The 18,282-nt window shown below is 29.6% G+C and overlaps 1 pseudogene across 1 annotated transcript; it reads right to left on the bottom strand.

Moving 5' to 3' along the window:
* Positions 1 to 581: 581 nt before the first annotated feature.
* Positions 582 to 16,649, bottom strand: LOC111303758 (vacuolar protein sorting-associated protein 41 homolog; annotated as a pseudogene). The gene is made up of 19 exons (XR_016327009.1): positions 16,071 to 16,649; positions 15,550 to 15,819; positions 15,284 to 15,463; positions 14,838 to 15,098; positions 14,271 to 14,402; positions 14,096 to 14,186; positions 13,317 to 13,419; positions 12,939 to 13,042; positions 4,669 to 4,762; positions 4,411 to 4,566; positions 4,262 to 4,324; positions 4,039 to 4,104; positions 3,616 to 3,816; positions 2,896 to 2,973; positions 2,697 to 2,816; positions 2,493 to 2,573; positions 2,304 to 2,380; positions 1,385 to 1,475; positions 582 to 1,301 (listed from the first exon to the last, which is right to left on the bottom strand). The product of XR_016327009.1 is annotated as a vacuolar protein sorting-associated protein 41 homolog (transcript).
* Positions 16,650 to 18,282: the final 1,633 nt, after the last annotated feature.

The following is an 18,282-nucleotide window of genomic DNA, read 5'->3' as shown; positions in this document are numbered from 1 at the left end:
TTTTCCTTTCCTTCAACTTTTAGTATTCGAGTCTCGAGTCTGTCATCATGGATCTTTGGACCACGGCATACCTCATTGTCCAAGGATATACAGCTGACAAGCATGTTGTTGGGAGTAGAAGCAGATGCAGAAACTGAAGCAACAGTCTTTGTGGCTCCATGAGCTATGGAACTTCATTAGCTCCTTCAGTTTTGAGAAATAGGGAGCTCCAGAACATTCTGTTTTGCCTTTATTGCTTTAGCTAACATTGTTACAGAACGTGATTCGCTAAGTTGGAATCAGCACTTTTTGACAAATGCAGATCGGGTTTTTAAATATGTAATTCTTTTGTGACACATTTGGATGGTCTCATCTTTGTTGCCGGCTGGCTTAGCAATAATCTACTAAAAAAAAATTTTTGGCCATAAATCGAATAATACAATTTAAGTCTCAATATTTTCAAATCTACTTTCTGCTAAGATGCTTATTTATTTGATTGCTTATTCTTGTTCCAATTCCATTGAAAGAGTAGCTATGCCGCCATCACGTTTATAACAGATGGTGCTTCTGCTTCAGCTCTAGCTGCAAATTATTGCACATCATTCATTGAAAACTTTTTCCTTTGACTACAAGGTTTTTACTACAAAAATCAACCGCCAAAAAGGATTGATTACACTTTCCAATAATTACAAGGGAATATATAATACAAACGTTGCCACTAATTGAAGCACAACAAAAATCAAGAGAATAATAAGGGCTTCTGGAAAAGAAAGAATCATGAATTTTCAACTGCACGAGCACGAAATATGGACCTAAAGGACAACCCCAAAAAAATTGTGCGAGAAAAAGCGCGCACACCCACTCACCAGACATGCACACGTGTAGGCATGCATCACAAACTTAACTCGCAGCTGTAGTACATAGAATACATCGCATCCGACAACCACCAGCTCGCTATCATTGTCGTTCCCACCATCATCATCATACTCGTATAGCTCCTGAGAGGTGGCTTCAGTCCCTTTTTTGCCGCTGCTATTAGTATAGGTGGAGTCCATTAAGCAAGTCGTGTGGTAACCATGACAGCAAAAGAACACAACGACCAATACATTTTGTATTGATAAAGGATCGAAACACATGCTACATCTCCCACCCCCCCTAGTTTTAGACTTGACCTCCATGTTTCTCACGCTAGGCGTTTTCTCTATTGTTTGACAAGCTCTACTTGCATCCCTCTTGGATCGGGCATCATCTTCTTCGTTGCTCAAGCAAACCGCACGTTTTGCTTCTTTATAGTATTTAACCAACAAATTGACACAATCAGCCTGCATACTTCATATTTACACCAATTTCAAGTTTCTTAGATTGGAATTTCAAGTATCACAACATATGTTAAGAGTAAGAGCACCTTGAGAATATCATTGCACCCATGTCTAAGAGAAGTTTCAGTTCTGTAATCGGTTATAATTTTGACTATACGATCCCTAAGTCTGAAAATAACATAGAAGATTGAGTCAAATTATACAGAATTGATAGCATTCAGTAAGTAGATAAAGTGATTCAGCTTAGATCCCTGCAATTTGAAGTTCTAAGTTTTATGCATCAATTGGATGCCCTATGAGAAATGCTTGGGGGGCATGATTTAAGGCACAAGCCTTGAAAGATAAGGTAGCATGTACTGCAGTAATTTGCTAACTTCAGTTTCTCTGATTCATTATCTTAGTTTGCAGAAATATATACTTTATCAACACAAAATTTGATGACAAATTTAGTGTCATTTTGGTTCACTAAGAATAGTCATTTGGAAGCATTTAAGGTCATTTAATGAAATATTACTGCATGATATATAATTGGCATTGCAAACATAGAATATAAATGCCTCAGTATGGAAGGATGAATATGTAGGATCAACTCAAATAAAACAGCCCACTTCAAGATATGGCAAGTGATTAAGGTTGCTGTATTGCAACATGAAGAAGTTAACAGTAAGTGATGATATAAAAAACGGCAAACAAAACCTCAGGCTTTTCTTCCGAGAGTTAGCACCTAATGCTTAACCACAATAAAGTCAGTTAATTTATTACTTCAACAGCTCCAACTAAACTTGAGCTTGTTCCAAGTATGAATTACAGCCTTGACAATTAACCATCAGATAGGTGTGACGGTGAGCTTCCATCGACTATGAACCTGCTAAGGTTTTCATTTTTCCTTTTTTTCCTAAGAAGTCTCTATGATATTATAGATTCAAATTATTGGGAAATAGAAAATCCTGCCCAACTGCAATTTACAAATTTCCGTTCAGAAAGAGAAATTACTAACCAAGGTATCTTAGGCCATTGGGCACCATATTTACAATATAGAGAGGATCAAGATTGCCAACAGTGTGTTCCAATAAGACACCCACCTGCCAATTAGTGAGAGAATAGAAGAAAAAGTTGGAAAACAAGAACAAGACAAATATAACAAATCATCAGACAAGCACATGCATATTTCCAGTCAGCATTTTATCTTATTACCATTTCAGGTTTGTAAAGGCATTGCTGAATTAATTCTTCCCAAAGATCATCATCATGCTGCATGGTTACAAATTCTACAGCCTGGGGAAAATGACAAGATTTTTCTCGTTAGCACCGATCCTTAAATTACCAAAAACACAAATAAAAACCAAGGAGCAACGGCTAAAAGCAGAAGGACTGAATACTGAAAATGGCATAAAGTACCTCTTCTATATCTCCTAATTCATTTATGATGACGGCAAGAGCTTGTTTTGAATTTCCCATTCTTCCAAGGATGAATACTTGCTCCCTTAAAAGATCTCTTCTGACACAGATCTGATATGCCTGAGGTTGAATTTCGGTAGTGTTGTTTATGGAAAACTATGATGTCATCAGCATAACCTAGCATTTAGACTGTCCAAACCTTCGCCAGTGTGTAATGTTGACTACTGCAAAGAAAAGGAAGTAGCATCTTTGGATCATATTCAGCATAAAGCTCTACCTATCACAGCAAGACAAAGGACACTAAATCACTAGAAAATTCACTCAACAAAGGAGAGCACCTTGCTCACGTGACTGTACACATTCAGCAAACAGCCATTAGTATTGAATGCTAGACAATAGTGTGTTCACAGGCTACAAATTCTTAAAAAGGCATTAAAATACAGCACCAAAAGAAGAAGAAACATCAACAGATAGGAACTCTTTTCTTTTTCTTTATTTGGATTGTTTTTGAACACATAGAAGAGGTTCACCTGATACGGTCATACCGCCAAATCTATAACCTTGTTTGATTCGTGGTCCAGGTAGCAGCCTTGAACTTAGCTCTGTTAATGACTGTTTAATCCACTTTGGCTAGCCGCCAACTGAAACCCATATAAACTGTTAAAAGTTCAGCTGCCCTGGCTGTTCTTATGTTGTCGAAACTATTCAGGACTAATTTTGAACTTATGGTAATTTTGTTTCTTTACCATCGACCACTCATAGACAAGGTGAAATAAATTTAACCTCCTTAACAACCAATGTGTGGAATCTAGAAAGTTAAAACAAATATCAGAAAGATTGAGAATTTTCAAAAGTAAATGAAGCCCACAGTATTCACATAAAAACTATTAAAACACCAATGTAGCTGTCTTATTCATACCTGCATATCATGAAAATCCTTGCCAGCATGTGGGTTGATTTCAAACAACAAATGCAGATATAAATGCAATAAATATATAGAATCACACTTATTTCTAGTACTCAGAAGTTGTGAAACAACTTCAGATGGTGTAATCAAGTCCCTATTTTGGATCAACAATGAAACTCCGTACTTACAATCTAGCATCATCAACCGGACAACCTGAACCACACAAGTAACAGAAAGGAGTCAAGAAATTCTATAATAGAATAAGAAAAGAAGTAACAACACATCTAGAATGTTGACTAAAAGGAAAATGGAAATAGATGCATCCTCTTGAAAGGCTGGCTTCAAATAAAACAGGTATTGATACATTCTATTCAAAAATAATTATTCATAAGAAAGCAAAGTATAAAATTTTCACCCGCTCTTCCATAGCCATGCCTTTTCACGAATTGAATAATGTAAGTTGTGTTTTTCAATGAAGTCAAATATTTCAGGCTTCATGAGCTGAAAAACTCAGACAAGTAAATACATTAAGATGCAATCCAAGTAATATCCAACTAGAGATGGATGGAAAACCTAGTTTCCATAAGCATTTTATATTAGACATAAATTTTAAGATAACATATATTAATTTGACCATGAATTTACATAAAATACTTACATCAGTGTGGAGTGATAAAGCTTTCTCATACTGCCCATCACTAGCATACAACTCCGCAAGTGCCTATCAGAAAACAGGATAGTATCATTCAATATATGTAGCATCAACAGATTCAAATCTCATCAAATATTACAAACTGTCATATAAACCTCTTTAAGGGCATAAGTCATTGATGAAGTATTTAACTGGGGCTGTATGGCAGAAATAACAGGTAATGCAGAATACATGACAGGTGACCAAGGTTTAACAGTTGATAAGAGATCCTTATGAAAGAATGGATTTGTTGCCAGGGCCACAAGTGCAACCTGCAGCATAGCAAAAGAGTGGTTTTCATTCCAAGTTGACACATATAGAAAACAAAAAGCGGACTACATGAATATTTGCACACAGTTGCTCTCCTGACAAACCTCATAAACAGTATCACACAGCCTTGGGTTTTCCGTTGGTAAATATGGAACCAATACGGTAAGCTGACGCAGATGAGCAAAATGGAATACCCATCTGCCCAAAGCAATTGACTGCAAGTGATTAACAAGAAATGTTGAGAAAGTGTTGTAATGGTTTTTCAGACCATTAGTCGAACTTGAAAATAAAATGGTATCGCCATCAATTTTTTTTTGTTAGGGACGATTGGATACCTATTAAAACTTATTTTTTAAATAAAAATTTTAAAATTAATTAAAACTTTATCAAAAATATAATTTTTTTGGGTTTGCGAAAACAGTTTAAATTTGTAAGTTGGTTATGCGTGAAAATGATTAGCCCCCCACAACGTCTGTTAAAAATTATATCAATTAATTATTTGTTATCCTCTAATTATGATTAAAATTATCTTGATTTTGGTATTTAAAATTTAATTTTTTTTAATTTTTTTATTGTAAAAAAAACATATTTTTATTTTTTTAGTATTTTTTCTTATTTTTGAAAAATAAACAAGAACCTTACATATTGAAAAAATTTTCTGAAAATATTCAAATATTTTAGCAATATTAATGGGAACTTTCTCACCTAAACAATTCTTAAAAATCTCTACTCAAAATTCTTAAAAATCTTATTCTCAGTGGTCCATATTTATCTTCAAAATCACTGTTTATAATGTATATAGTACAATATTATAAGTATAATTTAATCCCGATAATATTAAAAAAATTCATTTCTTATTCTATTTATTAAAATAAAGGAAAAATCTTTATAAAAAATTATTCTAAATGTTTTTATATATGGCGGCATTTTAAATAAATTTTTTTACCTAGATATTTTTAAAAAATCATTACTTAGATTTCTTTAGGATCTCATCCTTAAATATTTCATTTACTTTTATAATAGGTATAAAAAAAATCATACACATAAATTAATTCGTGATACTATTACATGAAAGTTCGTTTTTAGAAATGAAAAATAAATAAGAATTTTTTCATATTGAGAATCATTCTAAATATTCCAATTTTTGGCAATATTTTTAGAAAAATTCTCACTTAGAAAATTATCGGGAATCACTACTTGGTCTTTCCAAAATACCATCATTAAAAATTTTCATTCAATTAATATTATGTAATGTCAAGAACAAGTGCAATATGCATATGAAAAACATATCATACATATAACAAAAAAACCTATTATCTATCTTTCCTATATTATATTTTCGTTACTCATTTTAATTTTGTCTTAATTACCTAATTATTTCACTATCGTTATTAATAATTTTTAAAAAGAACAAAGTAAAAAAAATTTTTTTTTTTGAAAATTTTTCTAAATACCCCAATACTTTGGTGGTATTTATTTTAGAATAATTTTCTCATCTAAGGATTTCTTAGGAATTTCTACTGGGACTTCGTTAAAATCTTATCCTCAAAAATTTTGTTTACTTTATTAATTTCTTATTTGATTTTATTCTAATTCTAATTTTTAATTATTCTTTTATTAATAATTATTATATTTTTTAATTATACTTTTTTTAAAGGTATAAATAGTTAATCACAATATGAATTTCATTACTAAAAGAGTAATTATATATTATTTTTCCCTTATTATCACTACATTTTTTTTCTTTTTTTTTTTTATAAAATCATTTAACTGATAATATATTTTTAGGAAGATGAATGAAAATTTTGTCTATCGAATATTTTCCTAATGCTCCATTACCTTGGTAGTATATTTTAGAAAAATATTCTCATAGAGATTTTCAAGAATTGTTACTTGGACTTTTTTAAAATCTCATTATTGAAAATTTTCATTCACATCATTATTATTATTTGTTTTGCATAAATTTAAATTGTATGAAAAATAAAATGTGTCAAACATAGATTAAAGTATGAAAAATTAAATTAAAACAAGCATAGGAATCAACCAATAAGGAAATTAAAAATGTATAAGATTAAACTTGAAATTAAACTTAAACAACATAAAAATATATGCATAGGCATGATTAAAATCAAATATACATGAAACTAAACCTTTATTGGGAACAAATTTTATGCTTTATATTTTAAATTTTCATTTATTATAGAATTTCAACTAAAAGTAATTGTCTAACCTATCCCATTTTAAAACTAACAAAAGGAAGGCAAAGGAACATGACCCCACGCCTTGGTTTTTAATGTTTATATGATTTATATTTTAAAAATTTATTTACTATAGAATTCTAACTACAAGAGATTGTCTAAGCCTATCCAACCTTAAAACAAACAAAAGGAAGGCAAAGGATTATGCCCCATGTCTTGGCTTTTGATGTCTATATGATTTATATTTTAAAAATTTATTTATTATAGAATTTCAACTACAAGAGATTGTCTAAACCTATCCCATCTTAAAACAAACAAAAGGAAAGCAAAAGATTAGAGCCCCTGTCTTGGCTTTCATGTGTACTTATTATTTTTTTTATTTAAAAAAAAAAAGACCATTTTTCCCTACTTCTACCAGCAAACATGAAAGGAAATTTAAAATTTCCAACCTTTCTACAAGCAACAAAGTAAAACAAATGCATTGGGCAAATGGAAGCTTTAAAATATCATTTAATTATAAATTTCATTATTTTATTTTATACTTAAGAATTCATTTAATTGTAAATATAATTTTAATAAATTAAGTGAATGAAAAATCTTTTGTATTTAATACTTTTCTAAAAACTCCATTACTTTGACAGTATTTTAAAAAAATATTCTCACCTAGAGATTTCAAGGAATCACCGCTCAAATTTTTTCAGAATCCCATCATTGCAAATTTTCACCATCGTCATCATCATTATTGTTATTATTGTTGTTGTTATTATTATTTCTTTTCTTTTTTGACATGAAACTAGAGTACAAATAAATTGCATAAAAAATAATAATAATTTATGACATAAAAAATTAAATTGCATGAAATTAAATTAAGCATAAAAAATTTAATCATGAAAAAAATTATAATATATGAGATTCAGACCTTAATCAAACTTAAATAACATTAAACAAATATGCATGGAATGAGGGACTAGTATAATAACCTATATCAAGCCTATAACTTTTATTAAACTTAAAGGTAGGGCCTTGGGATAAAGACTTAGCCTTTAGGCTTACTTTCTTCCATAAATGATCATCTAGGAACTTGTAATAATAATAGGCCTGAGGTAGGCATATGGGAGGTAGGACAAGAAAAAGATATGGAAGCTTTAGAAAAGATAAGCATGAAAAGTCCCAACTTTGTCCAATAAACAAGCAACCGGATTACAATAATAAATAGACATGAAATAGACATGAAAGCTTTCATTTATTCACGGTGGGACCTTAGCTGAGCTTTAAACTTTCCATCTCTTACAAACAGCCACCATGCAGTAGAAGAAATAGGCATGAAAACCTTAAGCCTCTCCAAAACTTAACAACTAGCTTATTACTAAGTAAAACATATATAGGCATTCATACTGAAGCAGATGATCGACTGGCATGCAAACAATGGAGCTTCATGCTCCTGATATAGTGAAAAAAAAAAATGAAAAAGAGAAGAAGACATCCCAAAAAAAATCTTTCTAGACCTCATTGTTGCTTTGTAGGATTCCTAAAATTCCTAAGGTCTTGGACTTTGGCATTCATGGGTTTCTCATTTTAAAACAAAATAGAACCATAACAGAACCATGCAGGGAGGGAAAAAAGAAAAAACAAACTGCCCCAAAACAAGCCGAAATTTGAAGTTTGAACAACAACCTTATGTGTGCTAAGCTCCACAAACATGAGAAGTATGAAGCTTTATTATTATTATTTTTTTATCAACAAGTTATGTAGAAAACTGAATAATAGATGCGTAAAAGATAAAGCCTCAAGCTTTCCTAAACAAGTAAGGTAGCATGCATGGGAATGGGGAATTTTAAGCTTCTCTCTTTTCTATTCCTCCATTATTTCTAGGCTTTTCCATGAAATACGTTACTTCTTTTCTCTTTTTTTTTTTTTTTTTGCATGGGAATAAAAACCAAAGACTCTCCTAAACCTCCATCCTCCATTATTTTGGAAAATACTTTACAGCTTTAAAAAATTCTCTTAACGTCCAAGCTAGAAAACATTACCATGCCACATGCAGGAAATGAAAACAAGATGCAAGATCAAATTTTCATAAAAATGAACTACCTCTTGTTATTGCTTCTTCTTGTTCCCTTTTCTAAAAGGCCCTTCCTTTTATGGTTGCTCAAGCCTTCTCCTCTTTTGTTCGTTTCTGGTTTTGTTTCTTCTCTCTTTCTCTTCTTCTTTTGCTTTTGCCTCTCCTAAACCAAACCGCCTCTCTTCTTCAAACCTTTGTAAAGTTTTTGCTTCTTTGCTTGTTCAATTAAGCACTCTTTCCTTTCGGCTTCACAAGGTGTCTCTCTTTTTTTTTTTTTTTGTTGCTTCTTCTTTCTTCCTCCTTTCTTTTTCTTTTTTTTTTTCAGCTTCCCTCTCTCTTTGGCAGCTTTCCTTTAGTCTTATAATGAATGGAAGCTTTCTTCACCAAGGCTTGTTGTTTGTCTTCTTCTTTTGAGTGCCATTTCCCAACAACTACTTTGGCCGGCCACTCATCCTCCTGACTTTGTCAGTTGTAAGTGCCATCAGCCCCTGTCCTGCTTGGTTGTCCACTCCACGCACCAGTTACGTGAAGAATGACAAGGTTAATCAAGCTCCTCCTCTTTCTCTTTTTTCCTTTTTGGTTTCAATCTTAACTTTCCTTTCTCATGCAACCCAAGCCTCTACCGAGGCTTTATGGCCTTTGTCCGTTGTCTTCTTTTCTTGTTTGGGCCATCATCATGGTCAATTTGGGTTTGGGCCATTTTTAGACTTGTTTTTAATAGGGCTTGAAAATGGGCCATTTTGTGTGTCACTATCGGGCTTTTAAAAATAGAGTACATAATGGGTCATGTAATGGGCCCAAATTAATGCTTTCGGCCTATGTTAAAAAGAAGCTCTAGTCAACAGTGTTAAAATGTTCCGGACAAAATTCGGTGTCTATAATCTTCAAGGATGAGATTCTAAAGAAATCCAAGTAGAAATTTTTAAGAAATCCTTATATGAGAAAATTTAAAAAAAAAACGTCGCCAAAATATCAGGATACTAGAAAATTTTTCAATAAAAAGATTTCTTTTACTTTGTTCCTTTTAAAAATTATTAATAACGATAGTAAAATAATTAGGTGGTTAAGACAAAATTAAAATGAGTAACAAAAATATAACACAAGGAAGATAGGTAATAGATTTTTTTTATATGTATAATATTTTTTTTCATATACATGTTGCACTTGTTCTTGGCATTACATAATATTAATTAAACGAAAATTTTCGATGATTAGACTCTGGGAAATTCAAGTAGTGATTCCCGATAATTCCCTAAGTGAGAATTTTTCTAAAAATATTGTCAAAGAATTGAAATATTTAGAATGATTCTCAATATGAAAAAATTCTTGTTTATTTTGCATTTCTAAAAATGAACTTTCATGCAATAACATCACCAATTAATCCATGTACAATTTTTTTATACTTATTATAAAAGTAAATGAAATCTCCGAGGATGAGATTCTAAAAAAGTCAAAGTAGTAATTCCTTAAAATCTCTAGATGAAATTATTTTTCCAAAATAATGCCAAAATAATAGAGTTTTTAAAAAAGCATTGAATAAAAAAAATTTTTCATTCATTTAATTTTTTAAAATTATATTTACAATTAAATGAATTCTTAAGTATAAAATAAAATAATGAAATTTACAATTAAATGATGTTTTAAAGCTTCTATTTGCCCACTGCTTCTATTTTACTCTATTGCTTGTAGGAAGGCCTAAAACTTTAAATTTCCTTTCATGTTTGCCGGTTGAAGTAGTGAAAGAGTGATCCTCTCTTTTTAAAAAAAAAATTAAAAAAAAAAAGAATAAGTATACATGAAAGCCAAGACGTGGGGGGCCATAATCCTTTGCCTTACTTTTGTTTGTTTTAAAATGAGATAGGTCAAAACAATCTCTTGTAGTTGAAATTTTATAGCAAATAAATTTTTAAAATATAAATCATATAGACATCAAAAGCCAAGACGTGGGACCATAATCCTTTGCCTTTTGTTTGTTTTAAACTGGGATAGGTTCAGACAATCTCTTGTAGTTGGAATTCTATAATAAATAAATTTTTAAAATATAAATCATATAAATGTTACAAGCCAAGACGTGGGGCCATGTTCCTTTGCCTTCCTTTTGTTAGTTTTAAAATGAGATTAAACAGACAATTTCTTTTAGCTTAAATTTTATAATAAATGAAATTTTAAAATATAAAGCAAAAAGAGGTTTACTTTCATGTACATTTAATTTTAATCATGTTTATGCACACATTTTTATGTTGTTTAAGTTTAATTGCAAGTTTAATTTTATACATTTTTAATTTTCTTATTGGTTGGATTCTTATAACTTTTTAATCTTTCATACTTTAATCTATGTTTGACACATTTTATTTTTCATATGCTTTAAATTTATGCAAAACAAATAATAATAATATTATGAATAAAATTTTTCAATAATGAGATTTTAGAGAAATCCGAATAACGATTCTCAAAAATCACTATATGAGAATATTTTTCTAAAATGTATTACCAAAGTAATATAGTAGTTAGGAAAATATTCGATACACAAAATTTTCATTTATTTTCCTAAAAGTAAATTATCAATTAAATGATTTTATTAAAAAAAAAAAGTGATAATAAGGGAAAAAATAATATATAATTACTCTTTTAGTTATGAAATTCATTTTATGATTAACTATTTATATCTTTAAATAAAATTATAATTAAAAAATATAATAATGATCAATAAAATAATAATTAAAAATTAGAATTAGGATAAAATCAAATAAGAAAGTAATAAAGTAAACAAAATCTTCGAGGATGAGATTCTGAGTAAGTCCGAATAAAAATTCCTAAGAAATTTTTAGGTGAAAAAATTTTTCTAAAAAAATACCACCAAAGTATCGAAGTATCTAAGAAAATTTTCAATAAAAAAATTTCCTTTACTTTGTTCCTTTTAAAAATTATTAATAAAAATAATGAAATAATTAGATGGTTAAGATAAAATTAAAATGAGTAATGAAAATATTATATAAAGAAGATAAGTAATAGGTTTTTTTTATATGTATAATATGTTTTTTCATATGTGTGTTGCATTTGTGATTGGCATTACATAATATTAATTAAATAAAAATTTTCGATCATAAGATTTTAGGAAGTCCGAGTAGTGATTCTCGATAATTCTCTAAATGAGAGAATTTTTCTAAAAATATTACCAAAAAATTGAAATATTTAGAATGATTTTCAATATATGAAAAAATTCTCATTTATTTTTCATTTCTAAAAACGAGCTCTCATGCAATAACATCACGAATTAATCAACGTGCATTATTTTTTTACACCTATTATAAAAATAAAAGAAATTTCCAAGGATGAGATCCAAATAAGTCCGAGTAGTGTTTCTTTAAGAATATCTAGATAAGAAAATTTATTTAAAATACCGTCAATGTATTTGAATATTTAGAATAATCTTCGATAAAGATTTTTCATTTATTTTAATAAATATAATAATAAATGAATTTTTTTTAATATTACTGAGATTAAATTATAGCTATCATATTTTACTATATACATTATAAATATTGATTTTGAAGATAAAAATGGACTGATAAGGATAGAATTTTTGAGAATTTCAAGTAGAGATTTTTAAGAATTCCTTAGGTGAGAAAGTTACTAATAATATTGCCAAAGTATTTGAATATTTTTAGGAATTTTTTTTAAATATGCAAGATTCTTGTTTATTTTTCAAAAATAGAAAAACACATTAAAAATAAAATAAATAAAAATAAGTTTTTTTATAATTAAAAAATTAAAAAAATTAAATTTTAAATATCAAAATTAAGATAATTTTAGTCATAATTAAAAGATAACACATAATTAGTTGATACTATTTTTAACAGGCGCTGTGAGGTGCTAATCATTCCCTACGTGTAACCGACTCTAAACCCAAATTGTTTTCGCAGACCCTAAAAAAATTATCTTTTTGATAAAATTTTAATTAATTTTAAAATTTTTATTAAAAATGTAAGTTTTAATAGGTAGTCAATCACACCTAACCAAAAAATATTGGTAGCAACTCTATTTTGTTTTCAAATTTGACTAGCGACCTGAAAAACCACTACGACAAAAAGAGACAAGTACTGCCTTTCGATACCTCTCCCAAGCTGTAGCAGATCCTTGCAACAATTTGGGACATAAAGATGCTGCCTCCGCATATTTCCTTTCCACAATCAAGTGATCAAGGTATCTAGATCCCACCTACACATAAAGCGAACAAAAAATGAACAAAGCAACAAACTAACTTTAGTAATTAAAATGGGCAACAGAATGGAAATTTAAGGAAACAACACAATTGTCAATAGATATTATCTAACCATAGATCAAAACTAAAATACAATCACATACAGCCAGAATCATTTATATTCATGGAACTATTAGATTTTAATTAAGAATGCCTACAGCCAGCAGCTTCTAACAGTAACTCATATCAAGTCATAACGAATAATTTATCAGATAAAAGAACCAAAATTACCTCATCAAGGAGTTCACTCCATCCCTGACTAGCCTTAATTGCTGTTAAAGCCTTTTCATGCCATCCATGTTGGAGAAGCCATGCAATGTGATCCTCCACATCCCTAACAGCAAAAAAGGTATAGGTTTAAAATCAAGCAGAATTTCCTAAAATATTTCAAAAGGTACTATAGTAAATAGTGGACATAAATTCTAATACAATATATACAATCAAGTATCAGCATAAGAGGTCAAAGCCCATATTAGGGGAATCTTGACACCAAAATTCCGACAAAAGTCCTCATGCCCTACGTGAATGCACCACATAATTGTTCGTCCGAAGATAAAAAACAGTATTTATGTGACTATTATAAGCTTTTGCCATGTCATAAGAGAATGCACCATATATTTGTCCATCCCAATATAAACTACAATATTTATTTGACTATTATAACCCTTTTGTTAAGTTGCCAATCTATAATAGTACCATATACTGTCTTAGATAATGTTAACACCGCCCAATGGAAGCTTGTAAACTTTACCATTAGCTTAGACGGCAAGTATAGATCAATAGACATTTACAAAACCAAGACAGATTATTTAAGCAACTATGGGAAGACAGATTAATCATAAATCAAATTCCTTTAGGACAAATACCACCACCAAATCAACACTAATATCTTTCATGACAAATGTAATTAGCTATTAACACATATTACTATAGCAACCATTATCCTTTTTTGAATGAAAAGCAATCATAATATTTCAAAAGAAACATAATTACAAAGAATCGATAGTAACCTGGGTTTTGCTATGACAACATCCTTTGGTGATACAGTATAGTATATCGGTTCATCACCAGCAGCCCACCATCCGCCAGCATCGCTGCTTCCTACATTCATATGAGAAAAGCTCTTTAACTATTGATAGTAATTCTGTCAAACGACCCATAAACTTCAAAAACAGATATATAAACCTGAGAAGGGAGCATGAGCCAAGAATAATCCTTTGCTTTGTAGTGCTCAAAGCCATGTACAGGTAGGGCATCTGTTGCCAATTCATCATTGTTCCAAGTTAATATACATACCTCTGGTGTCTGTGCATTCCCCTGCTTTAGCATATTATGCATGGCAATGAGAGTCATAACAATCACGGAAAGGAAATCACAAGCACAGATCCCGCATTACTAAGAAAAGAATACTAGCTAATTCCTTTGATACTACACTTGCCCACATAATTATTAAACTCAAAGGATAGCAAAAAATAAAGAGAAGCAAGGCCAAATATTTAAAAGACTTCTACATTGAACCCCTTCATACAAACAAAGCTTCAAAATTCAAATCAGAGCAGCAATTTAAAGTAGTTATAGCAACCACTGGCATAGCTACTGTTGAGCATTGTATCACACTATCCAGATACATTGGCTTATTTGTAAGATCAGTAACAGATAATGCACAAAAGACAGCACAATATAACCTCAAAATAGGAGGGTGTCAGCCATGATGAGAACTTAACGTGCTCCACAAATGAACAGGACCTATACCTGTCGTGATGGTATTGTGCTACTTAATTCCTTCTCTCCATCCTCTTCACCAGGAATATAAGCTAGAACAGCTAAAGCATCACCAAAAGGAGCAATTCCTAACATATAATAGCTAGTCTGAAAAGATGCCACAATATCTACTTGGTTCATGTTAGATGTTGTAACATGCCTATATGTTCCATTGGCTTCTTTGTTCAGATTTGTTCTTATTGCTCCAATCTTGACAGATGTTCCCCAGCCAATCACCAATAACGTATCATCCTGAATGTCAATTTCAGCCAAGAAGCAATGGCAAAAATGATAAGAAACAACATCATGCTTCATGAAGACTTAGGGAAGTTAAAACTTTGAAAGAAAGAATAATAACAAATTCCATTGCAGTTGCTTAGACACATACAATAGTCTGAAACAACATTTAACATTTCTCATTTTAATCTTTGACTAACCTGCCAAACCAAATGAGGGAGTAAAATTTTAGGATGAGGACTGCCTCTTGGTCTTTCTACAAATGTAATCTGCTGATCATTTTCAACATCATAAACTTTTACACCAGCATCATTAGCCCAAGCAATAAGATTCGTTCTCCATTTCACTGCATAGATTGGACCTTCACCAGAGTCCAAAACCTACAAACACATTAAAATACACAACATCCAGAATCAAGAAAAATCTCCATTTTCAAATATATTAAGGTCGGTCTAGTATCACGAACCTGATCCATATGGCCAATCCACTTTTTCGTATTTAAATATAAGTGACCAGCTAAACCAGCAGCTACAAATCTCCTAGATGTTTTTCTTGCACGATCAGGATCTAGGGCAATAGCTTTCATAGGACGATGATACCCGAATTTCAATTTCTCATCAGTGAAAAGACTATTTATTACAACAGAGCCATCATCAGAACAGCTTCCAATACATTCACCTTCTATATCAAAACTAAGGTCATTCACTGCAGCTGAATGAGTAGCAAATTCCTTAACCTATAAACACCAAACACATTTAAAGCATAACAAAAAATATTTTCCCCTTTTCGAAAATTAATCAATAACATAATGTAACTAAAAAATTAACTTAACTAACTAACTTATTAAAATTTACTTATCCAATAAACATTTATTAAAATTTTGAATTCCAAGTAAATTAACTGAATGTGAAACAACAAAATAAAGTGAGAAATTAAGGTTCGAAACGAAATATAAGATCCAAAGAACTGATTGAAGGAAAATTTCACCTGATTTCCCAAAAAGTCGAGGATATGAACGGTTCCATCATGCGTTCCGAGTGCGATCATGCGTTCGGCGACGGCAATACACGACGTCGCCTCGCTGGAAAGCAAGGAAGGGATGCTTCCTCCCATTCTTTGATACTTAAGCCTCGGCTCTTCTTCTTCTTCTTCTTCTTCTTCTTCTTCTTCTTCTTCTTCTTCGTTTTCTTCTCTCTCGTCGTCTCCTACGATACCGTTTTCTGAAGGAAAGAGAGGCATTTGTAGGATTTCCTTGAATTGGGAAAGAGAAAGGAAATGGTGAGAAAAAAGGGAAGGGACGATCTGAGTCGGGTTTGGGTTTCGGGTTTGGTTTAATTTAGTCTATATTATTACCAAAAAATAAATAAAAGCTTGATTTGAATTGTTTATTTGCTAGCCAGCAAAGGGACGGTGAGTCGTAGACGAAGGATGGCTGCCTCCTGTAGTCATGCTACTGCGTTTTTTTCCCCCCCATTTTTTTTTTTTCTGCTTTGGATTTTCTATCTAGAAGGATCTTGTCATTGATATCAATTTGAGCAAATCTTTGAGGCTTACTTAGGTTGGAAATTTCAAATTATCGACCTTACATGTATTTTTTTTTTCTATTAATATTTGCGCGCATAAACGCAACTGTATTAATTTCATTTTTGTCACTTTTAAATTCTTTTAATTACCTTTTTTATGTTTTTTAAATTTACTTAATAACAGCTAATTTAACATTAATTGATATTTAATTATTTATAAACTTACATATTCATGAATTTTATATTTACAAACTTAATTAATAATGAATAAATGTATTATGTGCTTTATGTCATTTAAATTTTTAAATTTAGATTCATATTTATTATGAATTAATTATGAATCAAATCTAAAATATATGAATTTAATTATTGATAAACTTAATTATTCATGAATTTTATGATATTTATAAATTTAATTAATTGTAAATAAATATAATTTAACATATTTATTAAATAATATAAATTATTAATTAAATCATGTTAATAATAACATACTAATTCAAAAACGCGAATTACATTGACTTCATATCTATTTTCTGAAAAATCTCCAACAAAAAACAAAGAACAAAATAAATTATAAGTCAATAATATATTAAACTTGTCCTTATTATCATTCTTATTTGAACATAATTTCGTATATTATCAATTTAAAAATTAAGATTTGTTATTGTATTTTAACATTTTTTTCTCACATTTCAATATAATTAAAAAGAAAAAAAAAACACCCACAACAATGCATGACATGAGATTTATTTAATATAATTTTATATACATTCCAAATTAGTTTTTACCAGGATGGTAATGTGGGTAATTATAGTTGTGCATCCAACATCATTCAATGGTTTAAGTAAAATTAGAATATTCTATAAATGGATTTAGGTAGGATATGAATACTATAATTTGATTACAAATAATAAAATTTTAAATATTTAATTTTAATATTTATTTTATTTTTAGTATACACATTACTTATAATTGACAAATTATTTATTAAAATTTATAAATGATCTAAATATAAAATTATTTATTAAAATTTATAAATGATCAATAAACTTAAACCATAATGTAACTAAAATTGTTTGGTTTTTTAGGCAAAATTTAAAAGAATATGACACATTTCAATTTGTCTTGAGAAAAAAAAAATTGATACCCAAGGGCCAAGTCCACTAATTTTGTATTTATTTTTTTATAAAAGAATTTCGATTTTGTTCTTTGAATCACTAACATTGAAGGGAAAATAATTAGGTTTGAATGCAATGGACAATAGTTCTTATTTTTTAGAATAATATAATTTAGAATTTGATTACATTTAAGTATTTAACTTGCACACTTCAAATGATTGATATTTTACTATAATTCAAATTAACAAAAAAATTCATTCGTAACTTTTACATAAAGATTGAAATATTTAGGGAAAAATAAATGTATTTAATAAAGTTATGGCTAATTTAGCATTAAGATTTAAGATAATTTTGTATTTAAAAATTATTTTTGAGCTAATTTCAATAAAAAAAAGTGAATTTTTGTTTAAAAGTATATTTTTTAAATTCAAACAAAAAATAATAATGAAATGGTTTACAAAATTTATGTATATATTTTTAGACATTTCAATGCATTATAGTTTTTATATAATATTATTAAATATTAAAAATTCTTAAATTATATATATTTTTTAT

This window comes from Durio zibethinus, chromosome 13 (genome assembly GCF_047325235.1).
Source record: "Durio zibethinus cultivar Kanyao isolate XHJ-2024 chromosome 13, ASM4732523v1, whole genome shotgun sequence".
Classification (NCBI taxonomy): Eukaryota; Viridiplantae; Streptophyta; class Magnoliopsida; order Malvales; family Malvaceae; genus Durio; species Durio zibethinus.
Note: the sequence above shows the minus strand (reverse complement) of the source record. Positions and strands in the feature narration are given on the sequence as shown.